This window comes from Gallinula chloropus, assembly GCF_964237585.1.
Source record: "Gallinula chloropus genome assembly, chromosome: 3".
Classification (NCBI taxonomy): domain Eukaryota; kingdom Metazoa; phylum Chordata; class Aves; order Gruiformes; family Rallidae; genus Gallinula; species Gallinula chloropus.
Genome location: NC_140087.1, coordinates 114,451,316 through 114,470,043, shown reverse-complemented (window position 1 = coordinate 114,470,043; position 18,728 = coordinate 114,451,316).

The window sequence follows — 18,728 nt, the reverse complement described above, 5'->3', positions numbered from 1 at the left end:
TGATGTTACATACTCCGGATGTTTTTTTAACTAACTCCCCTTTTTTGTAGTTCCCCTTTAAAAGTAAAGATGACTGATACAGGAGGTTTTTTTTCCTTTTCTTTTTTGATTGATTTTTATTACTGACTGTTTTTTTCTATAGTCTTATTTTGAAGCAGGTCCTGAAAACACATGGGACTGCTTACTGTCATCTGGGTTTCTGGCTCCAGAAAGCTGTTGTTTATGATTACTGCAAATGTAGTCTTCCAATAACATGAGTTCTTTTGGTTGTTGTTTTGTGGTTTTGGTGGGGTTTTGTTTATTTTGTGTTAAATCTCCTTAGTGTCTTTTGCAATCTATTGGTCATTGAAATCAAGCTAACATTTTTCAGTCAGTAGTACAGCTCTGGCAATCTCCTTATATGAGCAGGGAAAATCAGTCCTATGGATTCTAGGGTATGGTTTGATCTTGTTAACTTATTTTGCCTTTTACTGTACACTTCTCCCCTCTGCTATCTGCCTGTTTCTCATTCCTGTCCTGCAGGAGCTGCCTTTATTATCAGCACACACAACACACTGATTTCCTGATACCCTTACAAACAACCTTCAGTGTGACCACTTGGGTATCTACCACTGTCTTACGACTTTTGACAGCTTTTAGTTTTACATGTAGGCTTCTTTTTTAGCCTTTGCTATTTATCTATGCATTTATTGTAGGTTTGTCATTAATATGCAAACAGCTTCTTTAGTTGACCTCTCCTGAGTATTGAATTCCCAGTGTGTCCAAACCTTCCTGATCTTGATGACTGTCTTACTCCTTGAGCACTAAAGAATGCAGGACTCATAAGGTGAGAAGGACATCAGCTGAAGGAAAGATTGGGAGTTTTGTTCAGGGTTTCTAGGATACTCGTTTTACATTAGACCACTCCCAGTAAAATGGAACCCCAAACCCCTTCTTCTCAGCTTCCTTACTCTCTCCCTAGATCATATAAGAAGTCTGGATCATCTGGGCTACCCTGAAGAGATTAGACAACAAAAATGTAAGTATTTCATTTCCTACTGTCTGTGATTTTGCTCTAGATTTAAAAATTATACAGACAATCTCACTGTCAGAAACATTTCCTTGAAATTTATTTTAAGTTTCCCTTTTTTTAACTTTGACCCACTATTTCTTGAAAAATTCTCTGGTAGCATAGGAAGTAATTTCTTTCACGCCTAAAGGGAACGCAAACATCTTTCAAACATTTGCAGATGGTTTCATGCCCCCTAGTCATCCCTCTACATGCTACATATTATATCCTTTTAATCCTTCTGCACAGGTTGTACTATAAAGCTGAAAGCTCACAAGAGCACTAGGGAATGTGTCTGTGTCTCTCTGTCTCTTTTCCTTTCTTTTTCTTTCCTTTTTTTATTTTATTTCCTGCACAACTTCAGCTGGCTTCATTGTGACTGGCGTATATGCATCCACAGGCAGAATCTGTCCCCGCGAATATGAATAAAGCTCTGGGCCAAACGATGTTTTTAGTCACACCAGTGGGACCCTGTTGACTTCAGTTTTACCTTCAGGAGGTAGTCTTTTGTGTGTGCTGTATGAAAAGACACAGCTCAGACAGTTCTTAGAAATATTCAGCTCTGTTCAGGGCAAAGTGCCACAAAAGCCGAATCCTAAACAATCCCCTAAATTGTCCATCTGGAACAGGTGTTTACAGTCATATAAACAAAATAAAATTGCTTTTTTTTTCAGACCTAGAGTCAGCCCTCTACTAAAATGTCTGGCACCTACTTGAAATCCAAGCAAACAAGCAAACAGAAACCTGACAACCAACCAGAAAAAAATGCGGGGCGGGGGGAAGGAGGCAGGTGAGGGAGGGAAAGAGGTGGGTGTTGGTAGATGAACTAAAAAGCCCTTCAATGATGCAAAGAGGGAAAAAAAATCCTATCAGGCTAATGAGAACGTTCCTGTTAATAACAACATCATTTCTAACCTCCACACAACTTTTCACATTGTGGCAAGATTTACAATTGCGTAACTGAATGTTAAGTTGTCTCACATGCAAACTCTTGTCCTTTTAAGACACACCAGTGGAATATCCCCATCTGGGGCAGTTAAGAAATTTATTGTGGGAGCAAAGGAGGTTTGAATAAAAGAGGTGAAATCCGTAGAAATTCTCTTGTTCACTTTTACTTGACCTGACATCCTGTATTCTTTAGAAGGACACAGTTCTTACTGCCTTCAGTGGATCAAGTTTCCAGTCTCTTTTTTTTTCTGAGCATTTTAAGCCAAGTTAAAGATGATTTTCTTTACCATTCCTCTTGCCAGTTGTTAAAACATTGCATGCTACTTGATGACATAAACCCCAAAACTCTAGAAAGAGAAGAAATAATATTATAAAGTTCCATATATGGGAGGTTATAACACCCTGTAACAAAGGAATAACATATTTGGATGCCCAGAGGCCTGAATTTTTATGACTTCTCCAAGTTACAGATTCAGTCAGGGATTAAGTCTAGGTTTCGAAGGGATTCCTGAAGGGAAAACTGGAGGGGGCTAAGGAAAAGGAAAGGGTTGAGAGACAAATAATGGTGTTACAGGATGAAGACAAAGAGAAGACAGTTTCCTGAAGGAGTTGCACAGTTGCAACCTGCAGCTAATGAAAGACTAGAGCTGGTAGAATCAGGATTCAGTATATCTTAATACCTTGCTTATGTTCTTGGGAATACATCCCTCATGATTTCTGTTTTGAAAGTTTACATCTGCTGACATAAAAGGATTTAAGTAGGGTTGTTTTCTTTCCAAAATTGAAAAAAACCCTGAGGATTGGTAGTCTAGGAGCATGTCTACAGATAGCACATCTTTTATAGGCTCACCTCAGCTAGCTTTTAAACTAGTTAATCCTGGTTGGGGTAGTGCAGTTGTGATAACAGCTGATTGTGGGCAGGATCATGCTGAAGTATTTATGCAGCCGTCAGTCAGGCTTTGCAGCCTGAGTTGAGCTCAGTGCTACCTGACTGGATTGGTAGTAGTTGTTTGCTTAGTTAGTTCTGAGCTATTAGGGCTTGATCTACCTAGACAAGATTGCAATGTCGATGCAACCACAGCAGTCAGACTCTTCAAATGTCTTTAACCACTTGGGTGCAATACTGCATTTCCCACTTTAGTTTCTATAGGTTTTTCATGAATGTTGTACTTCTAAAGTAGCTATGTTTTGGTACCTTTTAAGTTAACGTCCATCTGAATTGAAATGTTTACTCCCACCAGTTGATATTATAGTTTATACAGGGACTTCCCTTTTATACCATCCAGACGACTGCATGAATGAGCTCAATCCATTCACTGTGGTCTACTACTCCCATAACACACTAAAATGTCGTGCAGATTTTTCCTCATTTTCCCTGTTACCTGCATGAAATTATACATTAAAATTACTTTAACATGGTCCCTTGGCAATATTTCCAATATCTTTCAACTGAAATAAGACTTAGAGAGCTTGTCCCCTGAATCTTCCCTTGGTTCTTTCTTGAATCTGGGAACAGCATTAGTACCCTTAAGTCCTTGGGTACAACTACACCTCTTAGTGGCCTGTCAAAAACCTTTGCTGAAGGCTTTCCTATTTCCTTTGCTACTTCCTTCAGGATTCTGGAATACAATTCATCTGAGTCTGGTGCTTTGTCAAATGTAACAGTCCTAATTGCCTTATTATCTTCTCCAGTGCAATAGCAAAGCCTTTTAACATTTTACTTTCCCCTCCAGGAGAATGTCTCTCAGTCCCGGAGATGCTACCTTCCTTCTTTTTTTCTTTTTTTTTTTTTTTTTCACCCCAATGAATAATGAGGTGAGGAATTCATTTAGGCCTGCAGCAGAATCAACCTCATCTGTCACTAAGTTTCCACTTATGTTTTTCAATGCCTCTGCTGTCTCAGTGCCTCTTGTTGAATTTTGAATATATATTTAGAATCACAGAATCAGAGATGTAAGGAATGGAAAATAGATATTAGGTCATCCAGTTCATTGCCCTGCAACTGGAGGATTGTTCTATGCAGTATATTTCTTCCTTCATTGTTCAATCAGTTTTTTAACATCCCAAATGTTTCCTTTGGAGTCTCTTTAATGTCTCTCACAAGCAGTAAGTTTTCCCTGACGGTTAGCTCAGTTTTCTCTTTCTTAATGTTAAGACTCATGTCTAAATTAAATGGTCTTGTATCCCTTATTTTTTTTTCTCTGTTCATCTTTTATTTCATATTTTCCAGCTTTTTAAACAGAAATAGATGACTCCTCTCTCAAGGAGACATTTTGACCTTACATTGACACTAACTTGCTGGAACCTGAATTTCTCATAAGCTCATAATGATATAAAAATTATAATGATTTAAAAGATCTTAGATGGAAATTGTCTCTTGAGTGGTACAGCATTACCAGCCTGTGTGAAGACATCATGACTGCATTTGGAACATCCTGCACTGTTGGTGTTCTCTGCTTCCTACGATCAGCATGAACCTCAGCACAGCAGTGTGCTCTACATCCCATTCCACTCTTTCTTCCAAAGCCCTGAACTCTAAAGTTACGTGCATGCCAGTTAGCATGGAATTTGTATTTGTCTCTTCAAATATCATGGTTGTAGGTGTCCATGCAAGGCACAGATACCCCATGCAGTGTGTAGCACAGAGTTTATCCATGATACAGAAAAAAATTGCTTTCTTTCTGCAAGAGGGCCAAACACAGACAGTCTATCCTAGATAATCACAACTGGACTTGTACATATGTTATGTCACTTTCTTTAAGAATGGGATGGCTGCCTCAGATTTCCCAGTATCTAAGTCTGCCAGACACAGGGTTTTGCATAAAAACCATCAAGTGTAATGTCCGACAAAGCCAGCCACAGTTTGCTACTTGCTTACTAGGTCTTCACTGACTCCATAGCAAACCACTGCTGATTAATGGAACCTCAAAACTGCTCACTTTAACTTACATGCTGCTCCCAGTCCAAAAATCTATGGCAGAAATTAGACTCTAGCCCCAGATGCCTTTGGCCTATCTTTGTCTAGCCAGACTCAAGTATTAAAGGAAAACACAATATTCTAGATTCCCAGTTATTAGTGCCACATTGTCAGCTTTTTAGTGGTTATAGATTGTTTATCTTTACTTTCTTTGCTATTTCATATCATTCATTACTCTACTGAACCTTATTCCTTTTTACATTTCATAACTTTTCCAGGCTTTTCCCCATTTATCTTTTGTTCTTTGATATTTTCAGGTGTTCAGCATGGTTCAGCAAGGTTTTAATTTTCCTCATCAAGCTGTGAACCTCTTCCTTTTTCTTTCTAGACAGCTTAATATGGTTTGACATTTCTCCACATTTCCAACAGTCTGTAGCTGCTTCTACATGTAGCCACTGTGATTGGAAATGACTGCATATGATTGCTGTTAGACATAATATTGTGATTGTACTGCTGCTGGGCATTGCTTTGAAAGAATGGGAACCCAAAAGAAAACATATTCTGCTCACAAATATTTTATTCCTAAAAAACAAGGCCAAATCATAAGCCAAGTAAGCTTACCACTGTGCAACAGTGAAAAAATTATGAGCTGTTAAAAACAGGCAGCCAGCATTATGAATATCTCTTATAGCATTAAAGAGTCAACCCAGTGTACTTTTAAAGTAGGAAACTATGAAAAGCACATATTCTGCATGCTACTTTGTATCTTTTCCTCTATTTCCATCCCATCTCTTTAATAATTCTCTTCAGGACATGTCCCATCCTTCAGGGTATGTAAGGAAATGTGTTATATGTATCCTCATAATATCTACATTGACTCCTATATGAAAACAGAGTGTTACTTGCATCATGCATTCTGATTTGTACCACTTTTCCTCCTTCATGCTGTAGGAGAGAAATTTGGATAAGGTATTATCCATCATATCCTGCTCAGAATTTCCAAAATTATTTGGATATAATTGTTCTTATTCTCTTGAGTCCTCTGGTACAGGTTGCTCAGAGAAGCTGTGGCTGTCCCTGGATCCCTGTCAGTGTTCAAGGCCGGGATAGATGGGGCTTTGGGCACCCTCATCTAGTGTAGGGTGTCTCTGCCCATGGCAGGGGCTTGTAAATAAATGATCTTTGAGGTCCCTTCCAGTGCAAACCATTCTGTGATTCTATGATTTGCGCATTTCCTGTAGTCAGCCCTAGTAGAAAAGATTTTTTCTGAAAACGCTTTGGGAAAGTATTACCTTGCCATGACATAAAGTTTTACAACTTAACTATATACTTAATGAAGAAATAACTAATTTATTTTTAAAACCTGAAGCCTCTGGGTGTCAGATAGCATTCCCTGGCTCATGTCAAGAACACATACTAAAATACTGTTTCTTGCTCACCTTTTCCATGCTATTAATTTATTTTTACAGCTCTGGAATATGTCTCCACAACCGTGTGCTAATGTATCTGCCTAAAAAACATTTCTGATGAAATCAAGAGTCTTTCAGGCAGGGGTGGGTTTAAGTGCAACTAGAGCAGAGGTATGTGCTGGGCTGTCAGACTCCTCAACTGCATGAAAGCTGAGTGGAGCTGGGGTAGGCTTTTACACTACCTGAGCAGTGGTGTCTGAGCGGAGATGGTGCTGTGAAGTTAGGGATTACAGTTATTTTGTGCCAATCAAAGAGCACAAAGAAGCTGAGTTAACCTACTTCTGACCAGAATCAGAGACAATTTGTAAAAAACTGCAAAAGTCAGGTCACTCCTAGGATCTTTGATTTTAATTTAGACTTGAGAGATATGTGGGGAAATTGATAAGAACAAAGTGGTATGGATGTTTGGTGCTGAGATCAGGAGAAAAATATATTATCCATGAAAGCAATCAGCAGGGATTTGAGGACAGAGAGAAGGTGCCTGGTGTATGAGAAATGTGAGAGTAAAAGATGACATATGGTTTGTCAAGACGTCAAGCAGAAGAAGTTAGCAAAAGGGGTTTCCCAGCTATTAGAAATCTTTTGTTTAAGAGATGTTCTGGATTCATTGTGATATAGGTGAATATACCCAAGAAGAAAAGCCACTTTGTGACCGTGGTGAGAAGAACCCAAGCTACTCTTTTAGAAATTTAATATCCGTTTCATTTGGTGGTTTCCGTTAAGAATGGAGATAAGCACACACAGCTGCAGATCAAAAAAAAGACTTGAAGCTAGACATGCTTACTCTATGCTGTGCCAAACTATTTACCAAAGAAGCTGCCAGCACTGTGAGTAAATACATCCACTTTGCACATACTAGTCAATTTAGGATCAAACCCGTTTAACATCCTCTGCAACAGGGAATCAATGCACCTGCACAACATTTGGTTTTATCAAAACAGTTTGCTCATTTAAGCTAAAGAAGTTCGGGGAACTCTGAGTCCTTGTGTTCAGACCCATTGCTTTTTATTATGCATATGCTATCAATTAGCCTTGCCCTCATCAAAATCAAAATTAACCACGTAGTGCTAAAATGATGGAGTTGGAAAAATAATTAGCATTTACCTACTATTTAACGTAAGTGAAGCCGACGACAAATAATCATTATCACAAGTCTTTCAGTGCAACTTGGCAAAGATTTAGACACATTTGTTTTCAGAAAGCACTCCCTTTATTAAAAAAAACCCTAAAACAAAAAAACAAATGGAAGAAAGGTAATTCATATATAGCTATTCAGTTCCTGATTCCAGCCAGAGAATCCAAAGCAATTCAAATTTATTCTCAGAGCACACTTATGCCAAGTTCAAATTATATCTTCCCCTCTATATTTGACAATTTCTGTTCTAAATTTCTTTAAAGTAAGTGCTCTCTCACCACAAAGTCTTGCCACAATGGCAGCTGTTTAGCAAATAATCTCAAAAATAAAAATGTTGTCATTGTGAAATAAGATATATTTAATTAAATAAAATAGAGAAGGGAAGTGCTATTACAAGAACATAAAACTGTAAGGCACAAGATAAAACTAAATTACTACAGGGCTGCTCAATTCAATCTAATCCTTGAAGATAAAGATGGAGCCAGAAAATTGCATGTATTGTGAAATCAACATAAGCCCTAAGCAAATATTAACTAGGGATATATAAACTGATTTATTATAAATACAAGTGTGAATGCTAGGATTAGTTAAGGAAATGCAAACTGAGACACAATAAGGTGTAAAATACTCCAACACTTCTCTAAAATGCTGGCAAGTGTACACTAAAAAGTATGCAGTGCCCTGGACACACTTCCAGGTTACGTGATTTGATACATTATACATGGGAAAATACGGAATAGAGGGAAAAGTGGTGCATTTCTTCCTAATAATTTTGGATAGAACTTAATTCATAGTGTTTTCTTATTTATTAAATAATGAGGTTCAATTTTAAAACAAAATTGTTGGTTTTTACTGATCTACTTGATGATTTATTAGGAGTGTATAATATGCATTGAAGACAGCGTATGAAATGCTTCCTAGAATCAAAGGACTCGGATTTTTGTACAATATGAAGAGAAGACTATGCAAAGCAGTTCTACTTACTTCTGCTTCATGATAAGTCTGCAGACTATGTATGAACAGGAGAGAGATAAGGGTCATTTGTATCCATGGCTATAATGGTAACATACTGCAAATATTTTTATGTTCTTATTTTAAATTTAATTTTATATGTGTGTGCTTTATGCTTAGCTTTTACCTTTTGGAGAGGTAAAGATGCAAAATCTGTATTTTTGAGGCTTCACCCTAAGGCCTGACATATCTCTGTCACCAAATGCTGTCAGAGGACATTGTGTTGCATGCATCCATCATACTCACCTAGAAGGCAGATTAACACCTTTTAGACTGACCTTACTGTGTCTACAATAAATAAAATTTTTTTCTGTAGTTTTCAGCAGATCCTTCCTGCCCTTATTTGTTTCTTTTTACAGCATTCTTTTTCATTTGTGGAAGGACAAAAGCAATCAATTTGGAGCTTTAATGATGTATTATTTCATATTAAAGGAGTACCAAGAACTATTTCAAAAGGCGCTGCTTGCTTTGTGACGTCAAGTATCCAGAAGTAATTGCCACAGCACACACACTGTGCAGTGGCCAGAGATGAAACAGGTAGGGAGCTGGACTAGATAACCTTTAGAGGTCACTTCCAACCAAAATCATTCTATGATTCTCTGCTAGGTATGATTTGAGCACCATCCATTCTGTGCCTTGAACGAGGCAAGGGGTGCGTGATAGAAGGTCTGTACGTGTAACTGCGCGCAGGTGGGAAAGAAACAAGCAGGTATCATGCTGGGACACATCTGTTTTACAGCAGGAATGGATCCTTGTAGGTCTACCTCGCAGACTTTTTCTGCTCCCTAAATGGAATCAATGCCAAAACCAGCCTTTGATCATTTGCCCTCCCAAGCTCCTTCCCTCATTTAGTTCCACGCTCTCAGAGCCTCAGCTGCATACAGTGCTGATTTGTTAGCTTGCATACAGGCTTGGAATGGCACTGGGGAATTCCGACCCGCCCCCTACCACTTCTGGCTCCTTTGACAGCGAACGCTGGCAGTGAGCAGTGGGATACTCTGTGCTCACGTGCATGTCTGACCTGAGAGGGTTTGGAGTCCTCAGCTTGCTTTGGTTTAGGGTATTGAAAACTTAATGCAGCCTAGATGGAGTGAAAACAGAGGTTTTCCACAGAACCACAGATTTTAGCAGAAGGAGGCAATATGGGGCAATTCCATCTCTGTGGATGGGAAGGCCCCAAGGGGCCTGAGTACTACAGACATGGCTGCCTGCATTACCAGACTGGTGAAACATGGGACACTTCCAGATGGCACAGGTATATTCATTAGTGACTAGTAGGACTATTTGGCAAAATTTCTGTAGCATTACAGTAGCAGATTTCATGGATATTTTCCGATAGCTGGTACTTCCCATCCCAATTGATTCTCCTTCCCAATTTCCTTCCAACTGAATCAGTTTGTTCTATTAACTCTTCTAAGCTTACTGCTTACATCTCAGTCTTAGCTGAATGCATCATCCCTGATTCCCTTTATCCAAGTAGTCCTTGCTCCTCGCCAGCTGGTCTTTCCACACCACACAGTCTCCCATATTAGTTTTGATCCTTGATATCCTGCTTTACTCAGACACTTGTAATTTGATGGGGTTAGCAGTGTTTCTTGGCACTCCTGTGCATCCCAGTTCATAGGGAAGAAATTCTACTCTTGTTTTACTGCCTCTCCAACTACATTATGTATTTCAGAAGAAGGAAATACCATGCAGGAGGGAAATTTTAGCACACTCAAGTGAGGTAGCTGATGGGGACAGCCAAGACTGTGACTACCTGATACCCCGGTTAGTGTACCTGGCTGTCTGTCCCTGAACTTTGCTTAGGAAGTCTCATTCCTCTTCCTGTTCTGTATTTATTCTTTTCCTTGTTCTCCTTGTGCAGCTTTCAATATTGTTTCAAGGCAAGGACTCTTTCCATAAGAGTCTTAGTCTTCAGCCTCTCTGTTTCCCACACTAGCTCCCAATCCAAAAGACTCTAGCCAAGTTGTTACAAGGCTTACTTTTCCTTCACCAAATTCTGGCCTGTCTCTTTTCCCCACTGATGTTCAATCCTGGTCGCTCTTGGCTAGCAGTTGCCTTCAGTCCTCTTCATTTCAGCTTCCTTGTATGGCTAGTCCATTCTGTTCCCAAATCACAGTCATTTCATTCTCTCTGTCTCTGTCAACCCTTCCTGATTTGAACATAGATTTTGAGCGCTCACAGAGAACTTGCTTGGGTGCCAGCTGAAGGCGAACTAAGGTAGTCATATTTTTCAGTTCTTGATTATAGTTTTCAATCCTGTTCAGATTTATGCAGACAACATAGGGAAAAAACCTTCACAATTTCCTGGAGACTCCAGAATATTTAGCCTTTTCATAATGTCAAGATGTCTGCAGTATGGAAAATTGGAGAAGGGCAAAAGTGGTCACCAATGAGGCAATACAGCCTGTTGCTGTTACAATTGCAGAAATCCTTTGTGAGGATATGAAAATAGAATTATCTATTTTAAAAACTTGTCTTTTTAGTTTTAGCATCTAGCCTGGACAAATTTAGTCAGATTTTTCGCAGAAATGGCAAGAAACACATCAGTTGTGAGAGACCTGCCTTGTTTAAATGTCTTTTCTACTCCCCAAAAAGGTGATTAGCATTTCAAAAAAGGGTTATCATGAGTATTTGTATGGGAGGAAAAAGTACATGTATTCATCCTAGTCTCGTTCTCACTATCAATTTAAATTTGACTGAAAATGAATATGCATCCAGAATAGCATAGATGATGTCAACATGATAGCAGATATTTATAGTTACACCACATTGAAAACAGAGAATTTTAATGTGAAATTTTGGGCAATTTTGCTTTTAATGTTGGTCTGGATTCTTATTTTTCTGAATTTGCTTATTAATTAGGCAAATTCCACTTTCCACTCACAACACATCATTCTTTGCTTCTCATGTCCTGAATATTGTTCATGAGATTATTCTGAAAGCCCTCACTGCAGCACAAAACCAGATGAAACTCTTCAAACTTTCCTCTAGAGATCTGGATTCACCCTGCTTTAACCTACATACACTTTGATGCCCCAGGGAAATGAGAAGAGAAGCGAAGAGAGTAAAGAAAAAAGAAAAAGAAAGAAGAAAGAAGAAAAAAAAAGGAAAAAAGAAAATGAAAAAGAGGAATGCTGGGTGGAAAATAAGAACTCCAAATGAGTGGATTATGATCTCTTCCTTGACAATGGTTTAGGTTGTTTTGACTGCTGTTCCATGAACCTGATATCCTCACACAGTTCATGTTTTTGAGCTGGAAGAATCCCAGACATATATACAGACTAGAAGAAGAGCTCCTTGAGAGTAGCCCTGCTGAGAAGGACCTGGGTGTCATGGTGGATGAGAAACTTAACATGAGCCAGCAGTGTGCTCTTGCAGCTCGGAAGGCCACTGGTATCCTGGGCTCCATCAGAAGAGGGTGGTCAGCAGGGACAGGGAGGTGATTGTCCCTCTCTACTCTGCCCTTGTGAGCCCCCATGTGCAGTACTGTGTCCAGATTGGGGCATCGATACGAGAAAGATGTAGAACTGTTGGAGAGGGTTCAGAGGAGCCATGAAGATGATTAGAGGGCTGAAGCACCTCCCCTACAAAAAGAGGCTGAGGGAGCTGGGCTTGTTCAGCCTGGAGAAGAGGAGGCTGTGGGGGGGATCTCATTGCAGCCTGCCAGTCCCTGAAGGGAGATTATAAGCAGGAGGGGAAACAGCTTTTTAAAAGGGTAGACAGTGACGAGGCAAGGGGGAATGGATTAAAGCTCAAGGAAGGAAGGTTTAAATTAGATATTAAGGGGAAGATTTTTACAAAGAGGGTGGTGAGGTGCTGGAACAGGCTGCCCAGAGAGATGGTGGATGCCCCATCCCTGGAAGTGTTCAAGGCCAGGTTGGATGGGTCCCTGGGCAACCTTGTGTAGATCCAGGCTGGCGGTTGGTGTCCCTGGCTGTGGCAGGGGGGTTGGAACTCTATGATCCTTGGGGTGCCTTCCAACCCATGCCATTCAATCATTCTATGATTCTATGATCAAAGATCATATGGAAGTTCATTCACACTGACACATCTTTCTTTTCCTTCCTTCCTTCTTTCCCTTTTTAGATCTGTCTTTATGCTTTCAAGATTTCTTTCAAGGCCTCTAAATTGTTTTGCCAGTCAGATTTTTCATTTCCAAACATTATTTTTCATTCGGCGTTGCTCCGGAAGACCTTTTCCATTATTGTGCTTGTTATGATAAAGCAAAGGAAAAATAATCTATTAACAGAAGTTAAAACTGGTAGGTAATTTTTAGTTAAATTTTGAAACAAAACAAATAACCGAAGAACAACAAACACCTGGGAAACTTCACAATTGGGGAAGAAAATGAATGCTTCTATTGTTTCATTCATCCCGGAGGTTATTATATCTGCAGCTTTGATGTTACATGAAGATTACCTGAGTTGTTTTGTCCCAATTACTGAGAGCAAAGTTGAAGGACTTCAATGATGCATTAAGTCTACCAACTTTGATGTTATGCTGAACATCCCTGACTCAAATCTGGGTTGTTGAGAATAACTGTGTACATATAAAAATACTGAGAATATAACCAGTGCAACATCAAAGCATATATTTTGATGTTATTTTCAAGACCAAATAAAACAAGTTAGAAATGTTGATTGACTAGTTACCACTGCATTTTGTGATAAATTGCAGAAGCCATCCTTTGTTTCTGTCTCAGTTATTAAGCTAGTTTTGTACCACCATCATTCCTTTCAAAATACTGTGAAGTAACAGGGGTACTGTAAAGGTAGGTTACAGGAAGAAACTTAGGCATTGTCACACAGAATACTAAGATGTCTAAAACTTAGATTTCCAATTGTGGTAATGGAAATTACAATGCTCATCTGAGTTTATGGAGTGAATGGAGAAGCAAGGCATCTAAATTTGCATTCACAGAAACTGTTACGCAGCAGGCTGAGATTTAGACTCTTAGTTTTTCCTCCATTTACAATGGTATGAAACCTGGATTCAGAAACTAGAAGGTTTTCCAGCATCTGTGTGCTTGGATGACACGAAGACTCTTGTGCCTTGTCTTCTAAAATGATGGCATCTGAAATTTATGTATTTGGAAAGTGATAAGCTTACACTGTAGGCTTTCCTTGGGTTCATGGTGAATTCCCTAAGGTTGCATGTTGTTTCTGTTAAATTACTGTATGCTGTGGAGTACTCAATACCCTCTGATTTGCCTTCTGATTGCAATTAACTTTAGAATCCAAAACTATGACTGAGTAAAAAGAAATCACTCCTTGCATTTCTTTCTTTGAGTAACCAGTTATGCCGGAACAAATATTCCCTCTTTCTTACACATATTCAGCTTGATTGCAACCTTCTGTGTGATCTTTTTTTCCCTAAATTTAGATATTTACCATTAATTGATTCAGTCCATCTTTCACCAAATAATGAAAATCTTGAAAAATCTTTAGAAAATTCAAACTTGAAGTGGCCAGAGACTGGTAAATATTTTCTGAAGTATAGTTTTAAAAAGAACAACAAAATAAAGTTCTTAAGGAAGCTAAGATTTTAATCAAAAGCTGGAAAATGGAAGAGTTAATGAAAAAGATTTATAAAATTGTAATGTCTTGTACTCAGAAAATTATTTGTGCTTTGCATGTAAAATAAATTAACTCTTTGGAGTCTCTCAACATAACCTTTAAGACATGCAAGCACTTGAAGGAAGGTGGACTACCGCTGAGGAGGATTTGCCTTGTATAGTGGTCTCACACTTTGTGATAGCAATTGGAAGAAAATCATGAGGATCCTAAAATGACATTATAATATGCCTTATGAGGCCATTTTTGTTTTCTAAGCAGTATTCTATTATAGTTTAATAACCAGCATTTGTCTGAGACTGGTTGTTTAGAATTGCCAAGACTGGCATACGGGATTAAGGGATTTTAGTCTAGTATACTGTTTCTGATAGTGGGCTATATAAGCTTCTTGACAGAGGTGCAGGATGAACCTTCTGCTGCAAAATGATAGAAATTTTCTCTCTATGATTATTTTTAATTGTATTCAGCCTGCTCACTTAGAATCTAGCTTTGCCTTAAAGCATTAAAATTTTGTAAATATTCCAAATATTTTAAAACCAAGAAATTCTTATAAATGCCTTCAACTGCTTCACTTTTAAAGCTCTACAAAGTGCAACAGAAGATCATTCCCCTCTGCTTGCTTGGATGTTTCCTGTACTGTTGCATCCAAAACTAGTTGGCACAGTTCTGATGGATTTGCTGCTTCAGATCCAATACTGTTGTCATTGGCTCTTTCCACAGAGTTATTTAGAAAATAATAATAATGATATAGCAAAAAAATAGTTATGTCTACCCTTATAATTCTGTGACTCAATGTTAATAACCTTGTTCTATCCTACTGTAGTGTTGCTCATACTTCTGTGCTCTGGTCTGTCTATAATACAGCCTCTAAATTTAGAATTGTAGAGTAATCTAAATTGGAAATGTCTTCAGGAAGTCATGTAACCCAACTTCCTGCTCAAAACTTGTCTCACTTCAACGTTACATCCACTTTCTCAGGACTGCATCCAAAGAAGGTTTGAACATCTCCAAGGACAGAGATTCCACAGACCTCCATGGCAGTTATGCCAGAGATTAGACTCTCTCTTTGGAATTCAAAAAATAAAAATTCCTCATATTCACTCTTTAGCCTAACTCTCTCTCTCTCACACACACATGACAGCTCTTTGATGGAAATTAATGTGGCCTAAATTCTATCTCTGTCCCTGTTCATGGTATTTCCTATTGTCTGGCTGAAGACCTTCAGAGGCTCACAGTCAATAGGAAACAGCAGGGCCCAGGCCTTGGTTGAAATGTAGGCCACCTGAATCTAGGCTTTTGACTCTGTCATACACAGCTGCAACTTTCTACCTTTCCTCTAAATACCAAGCACTTTGTCTCCTGTCATATAAATCAGCCAGAGCCAGATTTTCCTATTCTAGCTGGGTTTGTGTGCCTTCCTCCTCGCTGGGTGCCTTCCAGTAGTGCATTAATCAATACGACTCAGAGCTGTCTCTGGTGTTTTTGTTGTTTTAGTCAGCTTCTCCTCAGAGGCTACTGCCTGGCCACCTTACAAGAAGCACTACTTTTCTCAGCCTTTTCTAATTGCAGGAAGAAAGGAGCACTGGGAGAGGGGATGAAGTTGGTTAGCGCGGGATGAGACTTTTTTATTTGAGATATCTTCTTTCTTTTGATCTTGTGCTGTCATTTTCAGCGTGAATTTCTGGTTTTGCATTATCTGCTAGAATGTCAGATCATTGTGATGGGAGCCAGATATTGAGATAGATAGATACATGTATGCAGAAGTAAAGACATTTAATTGAGACCAGTAGAAAACTAATATTGTGGTAATATTTAAAAATGGTAAATGGGACAACCCAAGTAATTATAGGCCTGTCAGGCTGACATCGATCCTTGGTGAAATAAGGGAACATCTGATATAGGGCTCAGTTAGTAAAGAGCTGAAGGATGGAATTAATGCCAATCAACATGAGTTTATGGAAAATAGATCCTGTCAAACTAACCTGCTATCTTTTTTTTCAGATTACAAGCTAGTTTTTAAAGTAATAGTATTGATGTACCATACTCCGCAAGTTATTTGACTTGGTAGTGCATAACACCTTCATTAAGGAAGTAAAAAGACATAAAATGCACATGGCAAACATTAAATGGATTGTAGCCTTTTTGTACTGATGGATGACAAGATCTAATTATAAATGCACTACTGTCCTATGGTAGACATTTTCAGAATATTTGTTTCTCAGCCACATGCAATTTAACACTTTTTCAGCTTCTAGGAAGAAGTACAAGATTATCACTGATGAAGTTTACAGATGATCAAAGTAGAATTTACTAGTGAGGATCATAGTTCACTTTTCCACAGAGACTGTGAATGTTTGATGAGCTGAACACAAATCACATCTAAGACCAACTGTGAAGTCCTACAGCTAAGAAGAAAGAGTTTACAGTAATACTATTTTTGTATGCTTAATGGCCAAAGACTTTAGGGAAAGAAGGAAGAAGTGATATCCTTTAGTAAGCCAAAGAGTGCATTTAAAAATGTGGACTGTCTTCAAAACTGTGTCTTCACTTTTCCATTTATATCAGCCAGTTTAATAAAATAAATAATAATTTTGAAAAGCTTTTACCGTAGACCTTTCATTGCAAAGAATGTGAGCCATATCAAAATTACCCTGGAGCACACCATCTTTGAAAAAGCTGAAGGTTTCTGTGGTTAAGCAGTCCATCACAGTGTGGTTAAGAGAGTTAATCTAATGCTAAGTATGTAAGCAAGAGACTCTTGCTTTGCTATTCCAGCAGTTAATTGTTATTGCTTTCTAAAATGTGCTGCAATTTTAGGGAGAAACAAAGTCCAGGAAAACCTTTTGGTTGAAAAACCCAGCTGGGGCTAGAGTGGTAGTTTCTTGACCAAGACTGCATGGTTTTCTAAAACATATCCCTGAGAAACCAAGAAGAACTCTCTCAAGGTAGGTCTGTACTTTGTTTTTTACCACACACCTGCTTACAAAACATTTTCAGTCCGCCTGAAACCCCAATATCTCAATCTGTGTTTTTGAATCCTTTCCCAGAAGGCAATGTTACAGGTAATACAGGTAATACATTGTCTCCCTTCTTTTTTGATCCACCAAACTCATGTCTGACTAGTACATTCTCCCCTTTCACTTGGAAAAGTACATGCTGATTGCTAGCCTCCATCAGAGTATCCTCTCTGCCCCTCACTATATCCCTCCATCCTTAGGCAAGGTCTTAGCTGTAGCACCTGCAGACCTTCGCAGGTGTATTACAACCTGACAAAGCATCACTCTTGAAGCATAAATTATTGCTTATGCAGAAAGGCAGTGAATAAAATCAGGACAGATTCCAGTATCTGATCTTATCAGACACTACTGCACGTGTACCACAATGCAATAAACTAAAGAAACCTTTAAAAAAATTAAAATCTACACCTACAGACATGGATGAATCAATTGACTGCAGGATATTTCTATTACTTTAGCATTTCATCAATGTTTCTCTTAGGACTTCTCTGTAGTTGCAAGCTAATTCAAGTGAAGATGGGATGTTAATTTAAAATTAAACAACTCCTCCTAAGTAACTCCATGGAATTTTATATTGGAAAAGCAGTGGTCTACCCTTAGTAAATCCATATGGAAAATTTCCACTTTTCCTTCTAGAAAACTTCAGTAAGACATTTCAAAGTAAATACTTATCTGTTGTGTTTTGCAGCAATAAAATAATTTCTGAATAATTTAATGAGTGAAAAGGATTTTTTTTTCTTCAAATTCCAAAGCCAGCTATCCTTCTTCACATCATCATTGTCTGCCAGCCCCACTGTTTATTCATGGACACTGTTTTTTTTTCAAGTTACTTTCTTATGCACTAAGTGGCAAGTACTCTAAAAGGTAGCATTTGACTATAGTCCAAACAGGTCCTATTTTAGTTTCCCTAGAGGCAGTTGCTATTAAGATTGGGGGAGCTTCTGCTTTTCCATCTTGCTTTATGCCATCCAGCTATTCATTGTCTGTTATAGGAATATTTCCCTTGGGAGAATTCCACAGTCTACTGTAACACTGAGTTTTCATGTGTTTCCCTCCTGAAATGTATCTGGGGGTGCTGGTTGACAGCAGCTCAATAGTCAACAGCATTATCTGACAGGCAAGAGGGCAAACCAAATCCTGGGGTACATCAAATACAGTACAACCAGATGGTCAAAAGAGGTGACTATTCTGCTCTATTTAGCTTTGGTGTGGTCTGACCTCAAATACTGTATGCTGCTCCAGGCCCCACAATTTCACAATGATGTGAAGGTCAAGAAACAAAGCTGGTGGAAGGGCTGGAAGAAATGTCATATGAGTGGTGTCTATTGACTCTCTATTTACTGTTTTGGAGAAAAGGAGGCTGAGGTGTAACCTCATGGCTCTCTACTGTTTCCTGAGGATTGGAGATGGAGAGGGAGGTGCTGAGCTCTTCTCCCTGGGATCCAGTGACAGGATAATTGGGAATGGTTCAGTTGTGTCAAGAGAGACTCAGACTGGACATTAGGAAGCATTTCTTTGCCGAGAAGATGGTTAAACACTGGAACAGGCTTCCTAGAGAGGTAGTTGATGCCCCATGTCTCTCAGTGTTTAAGAGGCATTTGCAC